This window comes from Xyrauchen texanus, chromosome 6 (assembly GCF_025860055.1).
Source record: "Xyrauchen texanus isolate HMW12.3.18 chromosome 6, RBS_HiC_50CHRs, whole genome shotgun sequence".
Lineage (NCBI taxonomy): Eukaryota > Metazoa > Chordata > Actinopteri > Cypriniformes > Catostomidae > Xyrauchen > Xyrauchen texanus.
Window position 1 is genome coordinate 50782713 of NC_068281.1, and position 19694 is coordinate 50802406.

Genomic DNA, 19694 nt, shown 5'->3' on the forward strand with positions numbered 1-19694 from the left:
CTATTTGTACATATCAGATTATTTTACAATTAGAGCGCAATAGTGCCCGTCCACAAGTGTTTTTCCTTTTCCTTTCTTTCATAGGGATTTCATCAAGTTCTTTCTTAAAAGAGTTGTAAGCCATGAACCAAATCAACCAGCTCCGAAGTGAATCACAACATTACAAACTTAGATTTGAACTTTGAAGGGAGAAAAAAAGGATTTACAAATTGGACAAAAAGACAAAAGATACAAGGCTGTGCAATTACAGTCTTTCATGAGGGAGTGAACGAGAATCCCATGAAGCATTGTGAACAAAATAATTAATTAAAACACATGGAAAAAGACATGGAAAAACTATTGATTTAAATTGGTTGATTATGTGTACTGTAAAACATCTGCTGAGCTCTGTGGTAAAATGAAGCCTATGTTCCCCTTCTGTCACTCACTCGACGATGTGTCGAATGTAGTGACACAAGGGGTCTTCCTTGGGAGCCTCGCGTACCTCTGAACTTGAGAAAAGGCCAATGAGAAATTGGCAGACTGAATTTGCATGGCCCACCCCCAGACATACGGGTATAAAGGGAAGCGGGCGTGTGTATATCAGCTGAAGTATCACCACTATTTCACTCACCTCTGTTGGCAAGAGCACTGCTGTTGGATCCTACGGCGCATTTCCAGTGGTGTTCTCTCTCTCTGCACGCTGTGCAGTCCACGCCCCTGGGTGCTACGACAGTGCTTCTGTCTATAAGAGTGTTTTCCCCTCCTAAAAGAGTTTGATTTCTCTAAAATAATTTGATTTTCACTCACAAAAGAGCAATACACAGCAGGCGTTGAACGTCCTTTTCAGGATGCGTCTTTTTAAACATGCCTTTCAGCCTCTGTGTAGTTCCTGGATGCGGTCGATATCTCTCCAAGACTGATGGTCATAGACGCTGCCTCGTGTGCCTGGGCAGCGATCACGCTGAGGCAGCGTTTGTGGGTGGTTCATGTACTCACTGCGAGAACATGACCATGGCAGCATTCGCGGCTTTCATTCCTTAAAGTGAACGCCACTTCAGCCACCCCCCGCATCGCTCCTTTTCCCACGGGATTGAGGAAGACCCGGCTGGTGATGGATGTGACTTGGGGATGGCAGCAGGCTCAGGCCCCCAGAATTAGATGATGACGTCGCCTCTGCATCGGAGAGCGTTCAGGCATCTGACGCAGAGGACTCGACTGGGCTGCCACCTTAGGGTCAGCCCGCCCAGTCTGAGGCCGACGCGCAGATGGCCGACATGATTGCCCAGGCTGCCGTGAGCGTGGGCTTGGACTGGAACCCTCCGTCCTCCCCACAGCCTTCACGGGTCGATGATTGGTACCTCGGGTCAGGGTACCGCTCCCAGCCACGCCCCCCTCCGGTACCTTTCTTCCCAGAGGTGCATGACGAGCTGATGAGGTAGTGGAGGGCACCTTTTACTGCCCGGAACCGACCTCCTCACTCGTCCGCTCTCACTACCCTCAACGGTGGAGCAGCCCAAGTGTACACAGGGGTCCCCCCCCTAGGTGGACAGAGCGGTTGCGATCCACCTGTGCCCCGAGAACAAAGCCATCTGGCGGGATCGCCCGGTACTCCACCTCCAAGGCCTGTAGAATGATGTCATAGCTGACTTTGAAAGCCTATAGCACCACTGCCTCTGCCCTGCATGGTCTCCAGCAGGTCCACCAAGCCAAGGCACCTGGGTAGTCCCGAACCCGATGTGCTGCAGGAACTGCGCTCTGCCACTGACCTCACTCTCAGAGCTACGAATGTCACAGCGTGGGCACTCGGTCGGACGATGTCCACCATCGTGGTCCAGGAACGCCACCTTTGGCTGAAAATGGTTGAGATGTACGACATTGACAAGGCATACTTCCTCAACGCCCCCGTCTCCCAGCTTGGCCTCTTCGGCGACACCATTGACGACTTCGCCCAGCAGTTTTTCCAGTAAAGAGGCAGATGGAGGCTATATCTCACATCATGTCACGGCACAGCCCGCACCCCGCCTGCCCACCAAGGGCAAAACAACAGCCAACTCCGCCTCAACCCGGGCCCAGCTCTCAGCCCCAGTGTTGAGTGCTCTGCAAGCAGCTTACGCCCCCTGTCTCCAGGACCACCTCTAGGACCCGTAAGTGCTCCTGAGACGGAAGACCCGGGCAGTCAGATGTTCACTCCGAAGCTGGTATCAGGACTACTCCGTCCTCCGGTGGCCCACTCGGACTTGGTTCTTGGATCTCACGCTCCTCGCGACAGCACCTCCATGGCAAATTCCCCTGAGGAAGGACCTTCTTTCCCAGGGATGGGGCACCCTCTGGCATCCGTGCCCAGACCTCTGGAACCTCCACGTCTGGCCCCTGGATGGGACGTGGAGGATCTGAGTGACCTACCACCTACAGTCGTAGGCATGATCAACCATATTCACTTTGGTGAATAAAAGTACAAATTTCCTTCCAAAACAGCAAAACCTGTACATTATTCAAAACTTTTGGCTGCCCAGTGTATATACAGTATATGTATAAATATATATATATATATATATATATATATACACACTGGCGACCTGTCCAGGGTGTCCCCTGCCTTTCGCCCAATGTTAGCTGGGATAGGCTCCAGCCCCCCGCGACCCTGTACACAGGATAAGCGGTTGACGATGGATGGATGGATGGATATATATACACATATACACTGGATATATATATCCAGACTACATATTTATTTAAATAAATAGGAACCTTTTGCGGTTTAGTAATCACATTGGGTCACAACGACCACGTTTAAATGCACCCAACAAAACAGTTTATTTCAGGGTTTTTAACAGAAAGTAGCATTCTGAAACATCATGTTAACAAGAACATTGATTTCCTTATGCATTAGCGGATTAAGAGAAAGTAATTTAACATACCTAGGTTTCTTGCATTCTTGAAGAATGCAGCTTAATGTGGTCATGCATAAACAGCATTTTGATGGGTGTTTGAAGAGTGCGTATGTGTGTGGAACAGATATAAAAAACATCATAGGATGGAGCCCAACAATGTCAACACAGTGGAAAGAATTCAACATTTACTGTATGGGAGTACAGTGAGAAAATCACATACTGTAAACTATAAACTATGTATATACACACCAATATAAAATATCAACTGTCCCTATTATCTGCTTTTACATTGGGGGAATTACGGAGGAAATGTACATTTTGTTAAGTTAACTCTATACTCTGCTTGAAAGCTTCACTTTATTTAGTTGACCATCTACTGGAAGCTTGCTTCTAAAACAAGCAGGCCAATTTAACTGTTACACTTGTGTAAAATCACCATGCAACAACTGCTTTATGCAGCACAATGAGCTAATTGCTAACAGCTAGCGGTCATGTTATTGTTTTGGTCAGTTTGTGTCGTGTTTAAGATGATGTCACGGCAGTAGAGGCAGCGCAACTAAGACGATCAGCCTATAATCCCATACATGTTGAGGGAGGGACATTAAACTGCAGTGGAAATGCAAGCTCAGAAAAGTAAAGCGAGTAGAGTTGAGGCGAGTCGAACCGTAATGTGCAGTGGAAAAGTGTCATTATACAGTGCATGTAAACAGGAACACGTCATGTGTCAGGTGTTTTGACCAAAACATTTTCTGCATAGGAAGCTCCTGTATTTCCTCGCTGAAGCATCTTCGGTAAGTTTCCTCTGTCCTCAATTCTCACGTCCTCATGGTGCATTCAGAGAATTTATACGCTGTAAAAAAGCAGTTTAAAAAAGAAAAAGTTTATGTCAGAAATATATCACTACTGCTATGTAATACTCAGTGTTTTACTTCTACTACTAATAACAATAATAATAATAAACTAAGCTAAAATATGCAACTTGTAGAGAATCAACTGTTTGTCATTGAAGCTTTTGTAAATGCGTACAAAATATTTTAATTACAAGTTCAGGTGTTGGCACGGAACACATGGCATGTTCTTGTAAAATTAAAATTGCTTTCAAAAATCATAAAAACATACAAAGAGATAAAAATGCCCAGACATGACCTCATCTAAACACACAAGTGTATTTGTGGGAACCTCTGAACTCATCTTTTCATACATCCAGCCATTTCTTTCCGTTTAAGCCTCCCATACTCAAAGACTTCTCCCTTAATCTATGTAAATTCGCATAGATTAAGCCAGATCCAAACCAGACGCTGGTTTCATCCAAATCACAACCAGTTTAAGCTGTGACCTCAATCAGGTGACTGCTCCAATCCCAGTTTGGAACTAATTAAGGTGGAGGGCATAATCTCCACTAAACTAGCACACCCCACCTTCTGCATTGTTACACCCAGCAGTGTCCCACCACACAAAGCAAGACCATTTTTATCCCAGCAGTTGCTCAATCTGCTTCTCATGGTGCCCAAAATTGCAACAACATATAAAGTGAGCAGAACAATATGTGCGGTTTTGTGTTTAATGTGGAAAGAGAACCCTCATTGTGGAAGGTTTTAGCATTTACAAAAGTTGACAAAGTGAGATATCTCCTCAGGGAGTGTTTTGGATGAGACTTGTCAAAGTGACTAATGTTGGCACATTGCTGAGACAAAAGCATTTGGGGAGAAAAGTAGCTTCAGTTGAATTAAAATACATATACTGTGTGCCAAGCATCCATCTTCAGAAGTTAGACAAATGCTCTTGTGTTAGTAATGGGGATTCCCCAAACTTTTGTGTGTCTCTGTGTCAGTCAACCAAAAATCCCCACAATCATAGTTAAACAATGAAAGCAGTTTATAAAAAGAATAAAACATAAATTAAATCTAAAAATGCCAAAGGGTTTGTGTTACGGTTACAGATTAAGGTACAGCAAACAGAGGTCTGGACAGGCCTTAAAATGAAACCTGACCAGTACCCATACCCGAAACCTGTGAAACGTCTGATTTTAAGCCCCCTCAGCGGCCCCTCAGGACACCAGAGCAGGAAGGAAAAAACACATTTGCTTACCGTTTATGAAGTGCCAGAACAATCTGGAATCATGTGTAACAGTCACATTAAGTCCTCTTTGTAGCCTGAACTTCTTTAGAAAATCTTTGTGACACCTGTGGACACAGCGCAGTGAATGAAACAGGGTTAGTGTGGCGGTCCTGTATGTGATACTGAAGATCAGTGAAATGTGGCGAATGATCAAAGACATGTCCAGCACATGTTTAAAAGCAGATCAAATGTATGTAAAAACTATTTCGTCCATTGGTTGGTCTGTGATTGACAGCATGGAGATGCATTAAGGCCCATTAACTGCGATGCCTCCCTGCCAGTCATCCAATTGTGTGAAGGGGGAAATGTTATTCTATGAAAGTCTGCTTCGTAGACGGCTTTCGCTGTTGCACACTGTCTCCTTGTTTATATCAGCATCTCCCACTGAAGGGGTTTAGATGTGCTCCTCCCACAAATGCAGTAGGGAGAAAACGTTGGAGGCCTGTGGGCTTCAGCATGTGTAAGCCTGTGCATTAATGCACCTCTGGTGTGCAAAGCAACTTAGGAAGTCTTTTACATTTTGTATTAATTATAAACCCGACTGAGACTGAACCCAAAGTCAAAGTTGGAAAAACTGGCCAGAAATCGGATGATTTGTCAGGTCCGGTCAGGCCCGTGTTGGGTTGCAGACCTAGCTAATTTAATTAACTTAATATAAAACAATTAAGCGCAACAGTCTGGTTCCTAGTAACAATCCAATTCATTTTCTCCATTGACTAAACGTTTGGTTACGTATGTAACCTCCGTTCCCCGAGGGAAGGAACGACATGTTGTGTCGGAGAAGCGACACTAGGGGTCTCTCTTGAGCGCCGATATCCACCTCTGATCTATGAAAAAAGGCCAATGAGAGTTGGCAGCCGGTATTTGAATGTCCCGCCCCCGGACATACGGGTATTTAAGCGGCGCAAATACAGGAGTTCATTCAGGATTTTTCTGAGGAGCCGGAAATGGTCTGGCCACAACAGTGGCTCGGTTCAGCGACATGGCGGAGGAAAGACACAACGTGTCATTCCCTCCCTCGGGGAACGGAGGTTACATACGTAACCAAACGTTCCCCTTCTGTCGCTCTCTCCGCGTTATGTCGGAGAAGCGACACTAGGGGACCCAATCCAATCTTGCCATGCACTGAACCGTGTACGTGAACCGCCGATACAGAGGCGGGCAGGGATTTCATCCAGTGCCGCGCATCGTCTGTACCTGGCTGCACGTACCCTTCCCCAATGCCCCATAAGAACATCGGAATCCTTCTAGTTACCCTGGAAGGGGAACAAGGCGATGTTTGCCAACATGGGAATGGGCCAGCCTGGCTGGGCCTCTTTTCTCTCTATGTTTCTGCATAGAGCAATCACGCCGGGCCCTTACGCATATAGGGAAGGGGTCTTACCCAGACCCTCGCGGAGACCACACCTGCCCTTTTTCTTGGGGAGGAAAAGTGGTAGACACGTCACACGGCCGTCTTAGGGCTCGTGTGGAAAGTATGGTGCGGTGGTAGATCCAGCCTCGAAAGGGGGGAGTTGAAACAGCACAGCGACCGGGGCAGCTGTAACTGCCTAAGGGAGACACGGGGTCCGCTTCGTAGGGGACAGAACCGTGGAATTACACACAGGGGAGTCCGAGCAGGAGGCCTTACCTGTGGAGCACCTATACCAGTACAGGGTAGCCATCAGGGTACCGCGAGTGGCTTGGTCGGCGAGTTCCTCTGCTGAACCGCGGACCTGGAGGGCTGGGGAGGAATCGACCAGGGTCCCGACTCGGAGTGGGGCGCCCTGGGAAGAAGGCGCACTACTTTACCTTGATGTCAGGAAAAGGGTGCTGGGCGCAAGCGATCCACCCGGCCGGTCGGTCTACGTGTTACCGAGTTCTACGGGCTCGGACCTGAGAAAACACAAGACGCAACCGACTCGACGCGGAGGTTGTAAAACCTTGCTAAGGTGTTGGGTGTTGCCCAACCCACGGGTCTACAGATGTCTGCTAGGGAGGTGCCCTTGGCCAGTGCCCACGAGGACGCAACACCCCTTGTTGAGTGAGCTCGGACCCGCAAGGGTAGGGGCACGGCCTGGGTGTGATAAGCCAGTGTGATGGCGTCGACAACCCAGTGGGCGAGCCTCTGTTTGGAGATGGCATTCCCTTTCTGCCATCCCCCAAAGCAGACAAAGAGCTGCTCAGAGCGTCTGGTGCTCTGTGTGCGGTCCAGGTAAATGCGCAGGGCGCGCACTGGACATAGCAAAGAAAGGGCTGGGTCTGCCTCCTCCGGGGCAGCTTGCAGGTTCACTACCTGATCTCAGAATGGTGTGGTAGGAACCTTGGGCACATAGCCCGGTCGCGGTCTTAGGATCACAGACGTATCCGCCGGACCGAACTCCAGGCAAGTGTCGCTGACAGAGAACGCTTGCAGGTCCCCGACCCTCTTGATAGAGGAGAGTGCGATCAGCAGGGCCGTCTTAAGAGAGAGGGCCCTGAGTCCAGTTGATTCAAGCGGCTCGAAGGGAGGTCTCTGGAGTCCTGTCAAGACTACCGAGAGATCCCAGGAGGGAACTAGGCCTGGCCGGGATGGATTCAAGCTCCGGGCGCCTCTCAGGAACCTAAGGATCAGGTCGTGCTTACCCAAAGACTTGCCATCTACAGGATCGTGGTGGGCGGCAATGGCGGCAACATACACCTTGAGTGTGGACGGGGACAGCTCCGGAGCTAACGTCTTCGGCACTGGGTCGGCTGTCTCAGGAACGCTTGGGAGCCTTCCGGGTCCTAGAGGGGGTTCGTGAGACAGGGGGCGTGCGCCGCCTGCGGGGTGCTCGACGCTGGGGCTGAGAGCTGGTTTGAGGCAGAGCAGGAGCTGGTTTCTTCGCAGGGGGACGCCCTCGGCGGGCAGACAGGGCGGGGCCCGTAGCGGCAGGTCTGCGGCGGGGCATGATGTGACTGATGGCCTCCGTCTGCTTCTTCACCGCGGAGAACTGTTGGGCGAAGTCCTCGACGGTGTCGCAGAAAAGGCCAATCTGGGAGACAGGTGCGTCCAGGAAGCGGTTCTTATCAGCCTCACGCATCTCGACCAGATTGAGCCAGAGATGGCATTCCTGGACCACTAGGGTGGCCATCGCCTGTCCGAGTGCCTGCGCTGTGGCCTTCGTCGCTCTCAGGGCGAGGTCGGTCGCTGAGTGCAGTTCCTGCAGCACATCAGGATCAGGTCCACCCCCGTGCATGCTTCTGAGTGCTTTGGCCTGGTGGACTTGCAGGAGGGCCATCGCATGCAGGGCGGAGGCAGCGCGTCCAGCCGCACTGTAGGCCTTCGCGTTGAGCGAGGATGTTGTCCTACAGGGCTTGGATGGGAGTACGGGGCGGCCACGCCAGGAGGTAGGGCTACCGGGGCATAGATGGTACACAACTGCCCTATCGACCTGGGGAATCGCCCCGTACCTGTGGCGCTCTCCGCCGTCGAGGGTGGTGAGAGTGGAGCGGGTGGCACCTAGACGAGCGGAGAGTGGGGCTCTCCACGTAGACGTCAGCTTGTCATGCACCTCCGGGAAAAACGGGACCAGGGGATCGCGAGGCCGCTGACGGCGCTGCCCCAGGAACCAGTCATCCAACCGTGAAGGCTGTGGGGAGGATGGAGGGTTCCAATCCAACCCCACGCTCACGGCGGCCCGGGAAAGCATGTCAGACATCTGAGTGTCGGCCTCAGCCTGGGCCTGCTGGCCCAAAGGCGACAGTCCAGGGGCGTCCTCGGCATCAGACATCACACTCTCCGATGCAGCGGCGAGCTCATCTGCTTCGGGCTCGGGAGGATAGACAGCCGGGCGTGAGGTGAGCCGCTATCGCCCTGGCGTGAAGCGGGGACCAGCGGCGTGTCGGGAGCGGGAGGTTCGCGGGGGCTACCGGCGAAACTGCACCGCTGCCGCCCCAAATCGCCCCCAGCACCAACCGCATCGTCCTCAATCCCGTGGGAAGAAGGAGCAATGTGGGGTGCAGCTGGGGTGGCTTGCTCTCTGTTGAAAGCAAGCCGCGACGCAACGTGGTCATGGTCATGTTCTCGCAGTGAGAACATGAGCCATCCACAAACGCCGCCTCGGTGTGATCGCGGTCCAAACACACGAGACAGCGCCTGTGGCCGTCTGAAGCGGAGAGCACTCTACCGCATCCAGGAACAACACAGGGGCGGAAGGGCATCTTGAAAAAGACGCCTCCTGAAAAGGACGTTCAACGCCGCTGTGTTTTGCTCTTTTAGAGAAATTACTCTTTTAATAGGAATTTACTCTTTTAAATAAACAATGTGTGTGTGTCTGCGCTGTCGAGGCTCAGGGGCAACAATGCATGCCGTGCAATCGCGAAGGAGAAAGCAGCTGTTGTCGCCGTCAAGATCCAACAGCATGCAGATCGTCAGAGGAAACAGGAACGTTAGTGGTGTGTAACTCGCAGCAAACTGCAGACAGACCATCGGCTCCGAAGAAATTTTCTGAATGAACTCCTGTATTTGCGCCGCTTAAATACCTGTATGTCCGGGGGCGGGACATGCAAATACCGGCTGCCAACTCTCATTGGCCTTTTTTCATAGATCAGAGGTGGATATTGGCGCTCAAGAGAGACCCCTAGTGTCGCTTCTCCGACACAACGTGGAGAGAGCGACAGAAGGGGAATTATATTTAACTATAACTTACAAACCTTTACATACAGATTTAGCATGAGCGCTTATTAATCGATAGTATAGGCTTCTGCTGAAGCCATCACTCTACATTAATAGTGGAAGATCTGGTGAAGAACTACACTACACATGATCCTGAAGAGAAAGATCCACCAATCACAAAGTCTTGTACCTTTGTTTTGTTTTTTGGTAAGATTTTCAATATATTTTGCTTCAAAATAAAGTTTGTAATGTTGTGATTCACCTCGTAGCTGGTTGCTTAAATTCATGAATTAAAACTTTTTAATGAAGGATTTTAATAATGGCAAAAATACTTCTGGAACCAAGACAGCTGACAAAGTGGGTGGGCACTGTTGCGCTCTATTGAAGCCAATAGGAAGACCCCACAATGTTTTCGATGTCATTCTGAACTACACCAAATCTCAAAAAGTGTTTACCAAAGTTTAACAAGTAAACGGTGCAATGAATGAAATTAGAGGTAACATTTTGAGTGAAAAATATTGTATTAAAGTATAGTTCATGTAGTTCCGTTCAACATAGCAAAAAATACACGGTAACCCTAGTTACTGTGAAAACCAAATAAATAAATTTAAATGAAATAAATCTGACAAATATTTTGAATATTTTTGTGTATTTATTTATTGGTTTAATATTATTGATATTATACAAAACTAAAAAAACTTGAATTGTTCTATAATATTTTTGGTTGAAACTATGGTTACCATGTATGGCTATATATTTAGACATTATAAATGTGTCTATATTTTCAGGAAAGGTGCAGGAATTCCCTTTTGCATCCAAACCTCTTACACAACTGAACCAGTGCAAAGTACAGTATATCAGATATAACACACACACACACACACATACACACACAGAGAGAGAGAGAGAGAGAGAGAGAGAGAGAGAGAGACATGTCTGTAGCTCTGCTGGTGTCATTATTTATGGTGGCTCCAGAGTTCTTGAAGGGTGCAAAGTGTTTCTAATAAATGGCTTCAAATTTCCCCATCATTTAACTGTGTGTTTATGTATGTGTGTGTAAGAGCTTACACACCTACAAATCCCTGACCGTTGACAACCCAGGTGTCAGTCATCCAACTGTCCACTCCCCTGGACTGAGAGAGAGAGAGAGAGAGAGAGAGAGAGAGATAGTGTCAAGACAATGGTCATAAGTAAAGTTGTCCGTCATTGAGTGTGAGGTGATCCAATAGAGTGTACTGTCAGCGGGGCCACTAATATTTCACAGGTGGGAGATGTGTGTGAGTGAAAGAGTGATGGTACAGCAGATGAGTGAGATGCTACATCTCTCCTTTCCATGTAGCTGTGGGGCGAGGGAGTAGACATAACAAATCACATGTTTTACTACTTTGTCATATGCTGCTCTGGGCTTTAGATTTGTCCAACAACAACGACTTTTATTCACAAATCACGAGTAAAACGTCAGATTATCAGTTCATAAACACTTTTCACTCTGTTCCTCACACAATGCTATCTTATGACATCTAAACACTTTTACTATAGTGCATGAATCATTTTAATGTTTGCATTACATCATCAACTACAAGCTTGTTCAAATGTGATCAAATTGAGCTCAACTGAGAGTGTTGCACTTGTGATGTAAAGGAGCGGGGTACGAGTCCTGAAGAGCACACAAGTCCACTCGTGAACCCAAAGTATCATAGAAGTGACACAAAATGACATGCTTGTGTTTTTCATCTCACATTTACTTCTTCTGACACTATCGGTAAGGTTTAGGTTTAATCTCCTGAGACCCGAGCTTGACTGCTGTGTGCATTTATCATTTGCAGTTTTGATTTGTATGTAACTAGTAGCACCAATAAACAAGCAAAAACACATTTCTAGAGCAAACAGTTTTCCTCAAATTGTTTTATCAAATAGTTTATAATGTTTCCAAGAGTGTTAGTTATTCATTGTTTTGAGACGTTATGGACATTACAGCTGATTTTCTATAAAGCTGAATTCATAATTCTGATTAAAAGTATTGACAAGCATCATTCAATCACCGCCAATGATGTTAAAATTACATTTACATTTATGCATTTGGCAGATGCTTTTATCCAAAGCAACTTACAGTGCATTTATTACAGGGACATCCCCCTGGAGCATCCTGGAGTTAAGTGCCTTGCTCAAGGACACAATGGTGGTTGCCGTGGGGATCAAACCAGCGACATTCTGATTAACATTTATGTGCTTTAGCCCACTACTCCACCACCACTCCATTGATTGGTTTAATTACATTTTGCATTCTACAATTCTGAATCTATGTACTGATTGTCATTAGCCTAGTTTCCATCCAACATCACGCTATTTTGTTATCGACAAAGTTTTTATTTTTACGCAAAATAAAAAGGTTTCTGTCTGTTTCCATTAAAATGACCTTTTATTGATAAAAATGGTGTGTGTGATGACGTCATACCCTTTGTCGCAACAGAAATCTGCCCTTAAGCTGTTTCGATACAGAAATGTGTGTTTAGCGATAATTGTGTCCCTTTCGCCTCCCAGATGTCCCTAAATTTTTTTCTGGTAAAATGGGGAGAGTACTGAGACAATTCATTGAAATTAGTCAGCTTACTGTCATTTTAATTAACAAATAAATGCAATCATAAGAGGAGGAATTGCAATCAAAAAGGAGCAGTTGTCCTTCTGATAGGACTGTAATATTGCTCCTGATGTTGTGCCCATCACAGGGTGTTCTAACCCGAAAGCGGATCATCACGGCCCTGTTTAAGCTGGCAACCTGCAGCAAGTAGTGGGGGTAACTTTCAGTATAAGCATAAGGAGCATCCATCGATGTGTATATAATGTGTGCACAACTATTAAAGAAACATTGATGCGGTGTTATATCAGGGTTTATATATATGATACATTCCTGATATTCAATATTCAATCTTCTAATCAAAAGCATCATAACTGCATTATGTACCGCATATTTCTCCAGCAACTTTTAACCACCAACTGAACTTGATTATCATCTCAAATTAATTTTAGCGTCATAATGCAATTTACATTTTCTGAAGAAGCTCAGCAAGTGTGATCTGAGGTAAAGAGGTAAAGATTTCAAATCTTTAAATGTTTTAAAATGTTCAAAAGCTCGTTTTCATTGTACAAATAGTTCTGATAGTTTATAGTCTTGAAAAATGTCTAGAACATTCTGAGAACGTCTTTCAGACAACTTTATTCATCTACAGAACAGGTAAGGTTAATTTAAGTTTGTGTAAAGAAAAGGCATATATATATATATATATATATATATATATATATATATATATATATATATATATATATATATAGGTTTAAAATGTTGGTAATTAATAGTTTTATTTAATGCTTTATTCATTTGGTAGGATAATTTATTTAGTTAAATACAGGGCATTTTGGGGTCTGGGTATCTCAGCGAGTATTGACGTTGACAACCACACCTGGGATTTGAATCCAGGGTGTGCTGAGTGGCTCCAGTCAGGCTTCCTAAGCAACCAAATTGTCCCGGTTGCTAGGAAGGATAGAGTCACATGGGGTAACCTCCTCGTGGTCACTATAATGTGGTTCTCACTCTCAGTGGGGCATGTGGTAAGTTGTGCATAAATGCCGCGGAGAATAGCGTAAAGCCTCCACACACTTTACCTTTGTGTTAACTCGCTCAACAAGTCACGTGATAAGATGCGCGGATTGACGGTCTCAGTCGCGGAGGCAACTGAGATTCGTCCTCCGCCACCGGATTGAGGCGAGTTACTACACCACCATGAGGACTTCGATCACATTGGGAATTGGGCATTCGAAATTGCGGAGAAAAGTGGACAAACCACTTTTTTATAAAATTTTATAAATATATATTGTGGCCATTCATTTGTTCTTCGTGCACTTGTCGATGACTTGTCTATATGACATTAAGATCAATCCATTCAAAAAATCTGTACAAAATTTGCGTTAATGCCAATTTTCTTGACAAAAAGTGTTTCCAAAACAGTTTTCAAAACATTTGAGGTATAGACATAGAGTTTATGCACTAGAGTTAAACGGAAAAATTTTATGTCGTCACTTGTGACATTTTTGCAATAATTTGCGTACTACGAAACGTAGATATTGTCTCATGTGTGTCAAACATGTTAAGTGATCTAAACATCATCTGCAGCCTAAAACTGAACTTTTCATCAGATTGGAGTGAATGCACTTATCAATAGGATGCTGCCTTGCTCCCTATTTAGTGAATGACTTAACCTCCAGTGTGCTGCCTGTCTGCACTGGTCTCAGAACAGTTCAATGTGATAATACACAGTAAACATCTAGGAATGCATTTATTAATGTTAATGAATAGAACCGTATTGTACAGTGATACCAAATGAAAATATAACCAAATTTATATGAAAATGAAGGGAAAATTATTCAAAATAACAAACATGTTTTTTCAACTTTTGAGGGAACGTGGTCCTAATTTCCACGTATGTGGACATCATGTTTATCAGCGCACTGATGGCAGAAAAATGTACAGACATTTTAAAGCAACACATCAAATGAAACTAGAGACATTCATCCAAACATTTTTCAGTCAAAAAACGTTTTACCCGATGAGACAGTTTTGTTGGTGCTGCACCTGTAGGAGTGTTTCACAGAAATCAACATCATGCTGTTGTGTCATGTGACTCAGTGCGCCAGAATTGTAACCCTTAAATGACAGTGTAGAATGTTGTCAACAATATTCAGTTTATTTAAATTCATGTAAATTATGCATTGTGTATAGCGAACTCAAAATACATCGTGGGCGAAGAGTCGCACAAGGTTTAGGGTAGGTACGTCAGTTTTGTTGATTTAAAACATGATAAACGTCATGGTTACTGTTGTAACCTCCGTTCCCTGAGGGAAGGAACAAGACATTGTGTCGAATGAAGTGACACAAGGGGTCTTCCTGGGACACCAAACGTACCTCTGAACCAGAGAAAAGGCCAATGTCAAGTTGGCAGACAGAATTTGCATGCCCCGCCCAGGACATAGGGGTATAAAGGAAATCCAGGAAGTTGCCTGAAGTTGCCTGGTGGAGGGAGCTCTGGCTTGGTCTATTACTGCAGGTGGTAGATCCACTAGATATTCCACATCCCGTCCAGGGGCCAGACATGGAGGTTCCAGAGGTCTGGGCGTGGGTGCCAGAGGGTGCCCAATCCCTGAGAAAGAATCCCAATAAGTGCCCAATCCCCTTCCTCAGGGGAATTTTCCAGGGAGGTGCTGTCGCAAGGAGCGTAAGATCCGAGAACCAGGCCCGGGTGGGCCAGTAAGGGGCCACCAGGATGACCTGTTCCTCGTCCTCCCCGATCTTGCACAGCACCGGTGCAAGAAGGCTCACTGGGGGAAATGCGTACTTGCGCAGCCCCCGGGGCCAGCTGTGTGCCAGCGCGTCTGTCCCGAGAAGAGTTGAGTCGTGTTGCGGTTTCCAGGGATGTGAGTGGTACGAGTTCAAGTCCTGAAGCGGTCTCATATGCATCAACCCGAGCGGCGCGGCTGAGGATGCCATATGCCCCAGGAGCCTCTGGAATTGTTTTAGAGGAACCATTGTGCCGGGCTCGAAGAGAGCGACTAGTTGTGTATGCAGTTGTGTAGTTGTGTATGCAGTTGCTCACTTCCTTTAGTGGGGCAAGATCTGCCTCTGCGTCTTAGTGAAGACGCGAGGGGACAGGGACAGAATGGTAGTGGGGGGGCGGAGCTGTGAGTGATGCCCAGTACCGAGGAACCAGTGGTCAAGCTGCGAAGGGTGTGGGGAGGACAGAGGGTTCCAGTCCAAGGAACGCTCTCCGATGCAGTGACGATGTCATCATCGAAGTCCAGGGGCTCAAGGGAGAATGCCGGCTGGCTGTGAGGCGAACCGCACTCATCCCGAGGTTGGACGGAAGTAACTGAGCATGTTGGGGGGCGGGTGGTTCGTGGGGATTTACCCGCCGAAACTGAGCCCGTCGTTATCCCCATATCGCCTTCATCTCCAGCCGGGTCGTCCTCAATCCTGTGGGAAGAAGGAGTGACATGGGGGGGGGGCAGCTGAAGTGGCATTCACCTTGAGGAAGGAGAGTCGCGACCGCAACGCTCCCACCGCTGTGTATTGCTCTGTTGTGAGTGGAAAACTCAAACTCTTTTAGAGATATCAAAACTCTTTTAGGAGGAGAGCATTCTTTTAACAGTGAAAAGCGCTGTCAAAGCGCCCAGGGGCGTAGACTGCACAGCTTCGGCTCCGAAGAAAAATTCTGACCGGCACTTGCTGCCCCCGCTTCCCTTTATACTCGTATGTCCGGGGCGGGGCATGCAAATTCTGTCTGCCAACTTGACATTGGCCTTTTCTCAGGTTCAGAGGTACGTTTGGTGTCCCACGAAGACCCCTTGTGTCACTTCATTCGACACAACGTGGAGTGAGTGACAGAAGGGGAAGCATTAACTTTAAAAACCTCATCTGTTTGGGAGAACATTTAACTTGCTTTTAGGACCACACAATGGACATTTCACCTCGAAACTATTGCAATACATTTAATGAACCACGCAATCTGATTTTGGAAAAATGTTGCCATGGTTGCGTAATTTTCATGAGTGTGTGCATACATTCACAGAAACCAAGTTTAAGAAAGTGTTTGTGTTGAACACAGTTTTAAATCGTGTTCTAGATGAGGCAGCTTTGCTTTCCTAAAGCCGAGACAGAAGCTCTCAGTCAAGTATTTAGCCAACAAAGAAAATGAAATGTGATCTCTCCCCGCAGTTTTATCTGAGCTGAGCATGAGTCAGCAGGCATCAGAGGAATTAAAGGTTTAATATTTGATATCGCCAGGGTCGTCTGCTTTCATGAGAAACTTACTCAGACTAGCTCCATAATTTCCACATCAGATTTAATCTCAAATTAAGACTTTGCTGTCTGATTTAGAGATTTTTAATAGCTATTCATTAAAAATATTTGGTGGCAACTGGGATCATTCAGGACATTCTCATAATTTTTCATAGATATTTGTACGTTTACACGATTTTTCTACATTTGGATTGACACTGAAATGTACAACATCAATGTATTCATAGCATTTAAAATGTTTATTATGTGTATTAGAGATGACATGTTTCTGCATGATAAAATGGTCAGACATTTCCTGGCATTATAACAGAACAAAGCATTTATAACACAATTATAACAATACCGTAATTCTGTTGCAATTACAGCTTATTATAAATGAATGTATTTTTCCTCCAGGAAACACATCTAAGTGATGACCCCGACACTGACCGCTCATTGAGCAGACACATACATTCCTGCTATCTGTGACTGTGCAACATAAGTGTCTGATGAAGCATTGCTGAATTAACTCCATTCAGTGAGACAGCAAGGTGAGAGAACGACAAGATGAGAGACTTATGGGAGATGTGTGGCAAGGTAATGGGGTGATATGAGACCAGCATCAGACATCATCAGTCTGGTGTGTAAAGATTGTGTTCATCTACACGTAACAGGGCCAAGGCAATCCAAAATAACAGCCTTCACTCTTACTCCACTATCTTCACACATATTTGTGCAGAATGGGATGTGGGAGAGGGATGCCAGTGGAGGAGCAGACAGATTTATATGGAAAGGTCAAAGGTCAGAGTCTCCCAAATTCTGTTATAGCCTAAAACCATCTTCAACATCCTCCACAAAGCACGTCTAGGCCATCAAGATGTGTGATTTTCAAATCTACTGTCCCATGGCTGGACATATTTGACTATTGTTTTTATGACCAAAAGACTTCATGAAAAACAGTTTTGACACACTTGACTGAATTTATGTTTCTCGTGATCTTTAAAGCGTTTTAACATTTAACATGTTTTGGTCTCTACATCAGGGGTGCCCACACTTTTTTGTGTGGTGATCTACTTTTAAATGACCAACTCAATAAGATCTACCAACTAAAAAAAACAGTTTCATTTAAAATAAGAAAATGCTTGTTGGGACTACTGCTTGTATCCCTACATGGAATTCATCTTCTTATTAATAAAAATATATAATAATGTTCAATGTTGATATCATTCAGTTTTAAAACTAAACCCAAAACACCTACAGCACAATAGATTACAATAGCCAGGGCATTTACCTTATTCTGATGACGAGTAAATATTGACCAGGTGAGGTTTTGTTTATTCAGTTGCCATGACAACTAGGTTTGCGCATACGCGCCTTCCAAGGACTTCTGAAACAGAGCGCGAAATTGCGATGCTACTGCCCGGATTAGGCAAAACTGAATGGAATCAGACAGTTTTGCTCTCCGTTCTCAGAAGTCCTTGGAAGACACGTATGTGCAAACCTAGTAGTCATGGCAACTGAATAAACAAAACCTTGCCTGGTCAATATTTACTCGTCAAGTGCAAGTCAAACAGAAACTAAAAGAAGGAAAGACATTATATTTATTTATATTAAAATTTAACGAAAGTACATTTACATTTTCTGCGATCTACCAGCATTGCCTTTGCGATCGACTGGTAGATCGCGATCGACGTATTAGGCACCCCTGTCTACATAATTCTGATATGTTATTTTATAGTTTGAATGACTTCACTATTATTTTTCAGAGTGATTCATTTTATGAAAAATCTATTTCAATAGTTATATGAAAAATAACTAAATGAATCATACCCATGACGCATACGTGTACATATTTTTTTGTGAATCTGTGTCAGTAGGGGGCAGTCAGTGCAACTCCACCTGTACAGACAACACGCCTTGTCAAACCATTGAAAGCAGCACAGCCTTTTACAGATGACACGCTCTTGCACTCAAAGACAGATGAACAGAGTTCAACAGAATGAAGGGATCACGAGACGTGTTTCCAAACAAAGCGAGACGCTTCATAAGCATCCATCTGATGCGCTGATCAAAGTAAGCCAATAATATGGTTATGCTTAATCAGGGCTGTTTCAGAGCAATTGGGGCCCAAAATCCTACTTTGAGGCCTCCAAGAATTTATGAACTACACAAAACGCAATAAATAAATAAAAACATAGCACAGGACTGGAAAATGTTAGCTAACTAATGGTTGCAATTTAAAACATGACAGTAAACAAACACCACTTACCAGTTTTTCTTACCAGTGGTCTGGCTGCGTTTCTCCTCGTTCTTTTTCCTTTTTCCATTTCCGACTTGTAGGTTTGCTTCATGATGATGAAAAACCCTCTGAGCGTGTCATATAGCTACAACGGTCTGCTTGCAGTTGCGTTCTCCTTTCCCTCTCAGGCTCCCTACAACTGTCTAATTGAGCCAAAACATTCGCAGCTTTTAGTATATTAAACACTATATTATCAAAATTGTAATAAATAAATAAACGACCTTGCTTTGTGGGGTAGCTCTGGGGCCGTAAGTGGCTGCTATTACCGCTTATAGCTAGAAACGGCCCTGTTTTTAATCATATGGAAATTTTTATCGATTGACAGACCCTAACTGTTATTATGGCAGTCTGCAATTTACAATGTTGGAACATTTTCACCCTGGATCACTCCATCGGGAACACCCACAGTCACATGAAACCTTGTGTGTGAAAATGTGTAAACGCCTGAAGTTCTGTTGCATCAGACAACGGACGATTGCTGAAATGTCTTCAACAATTGGAAAGAAAACTCCAGTTTCACCTACTGGCCTTCACTGACTGGTGACAAACAGCGTCACAAATGGTACAGAGAAAACCACAATGATTCCCGTCCTGCCCTCCTCCTTGTCTTCTTCGCTGCTCTTTTTTGGCTTAGTTACGTGCTGGCCTCAAGAGTACAAGATATTCTTCAACTCTCCCCACCCAGCCCTTCTGTTCTCTCCTCTCAGCGAGAGGGAGGAGACAGAGAGAGAAAATATGATGTTATTGTATCCTGTACAAGCACAGGATGTGGTGTGTGATGGTGTGTGATGTGGTTCTGTATGTGAGAAATAAACTATTGCTTAGTGTGTCATCTGTGCCTCTTTAAAACTAGCTTTTTTTATACTTACAAGAATGGCCCTGCCTCAGACCAGCGGTACCCTCATGTACCCTGTCGGGCCACATCAGGGAGGCGTCTCTTGCTGTGATTAGTGTCCGTGTAAC

General features: G+C 45.5%; 1 long non-coding RNA gene across 1 annotated transcript; it reads right to left on the reverse strand.

The window, feature by feature from the left end:
- Positions 1 to 2811: 2811 nt before the first annotated feature.
- LOC127644867 (uncharacterized) lies at positions 2812 to 19314 on the reverse strand. The gene is made up of 4 exons (XR_007970734.1): positions 18702 to 19314; positions 10679 to 10739; positions 4962 to 5056; positions 2812 to 3723 (listed from the first exon to the last, which is right to left on the reverse strand). It is a non-coding gene; the product is annotated as an uncharacterized LOC127644867 (long non-coding RNA).
- Between the last annotated feature and the right edge of the window lie 380 nt (positions 19315 to 19694).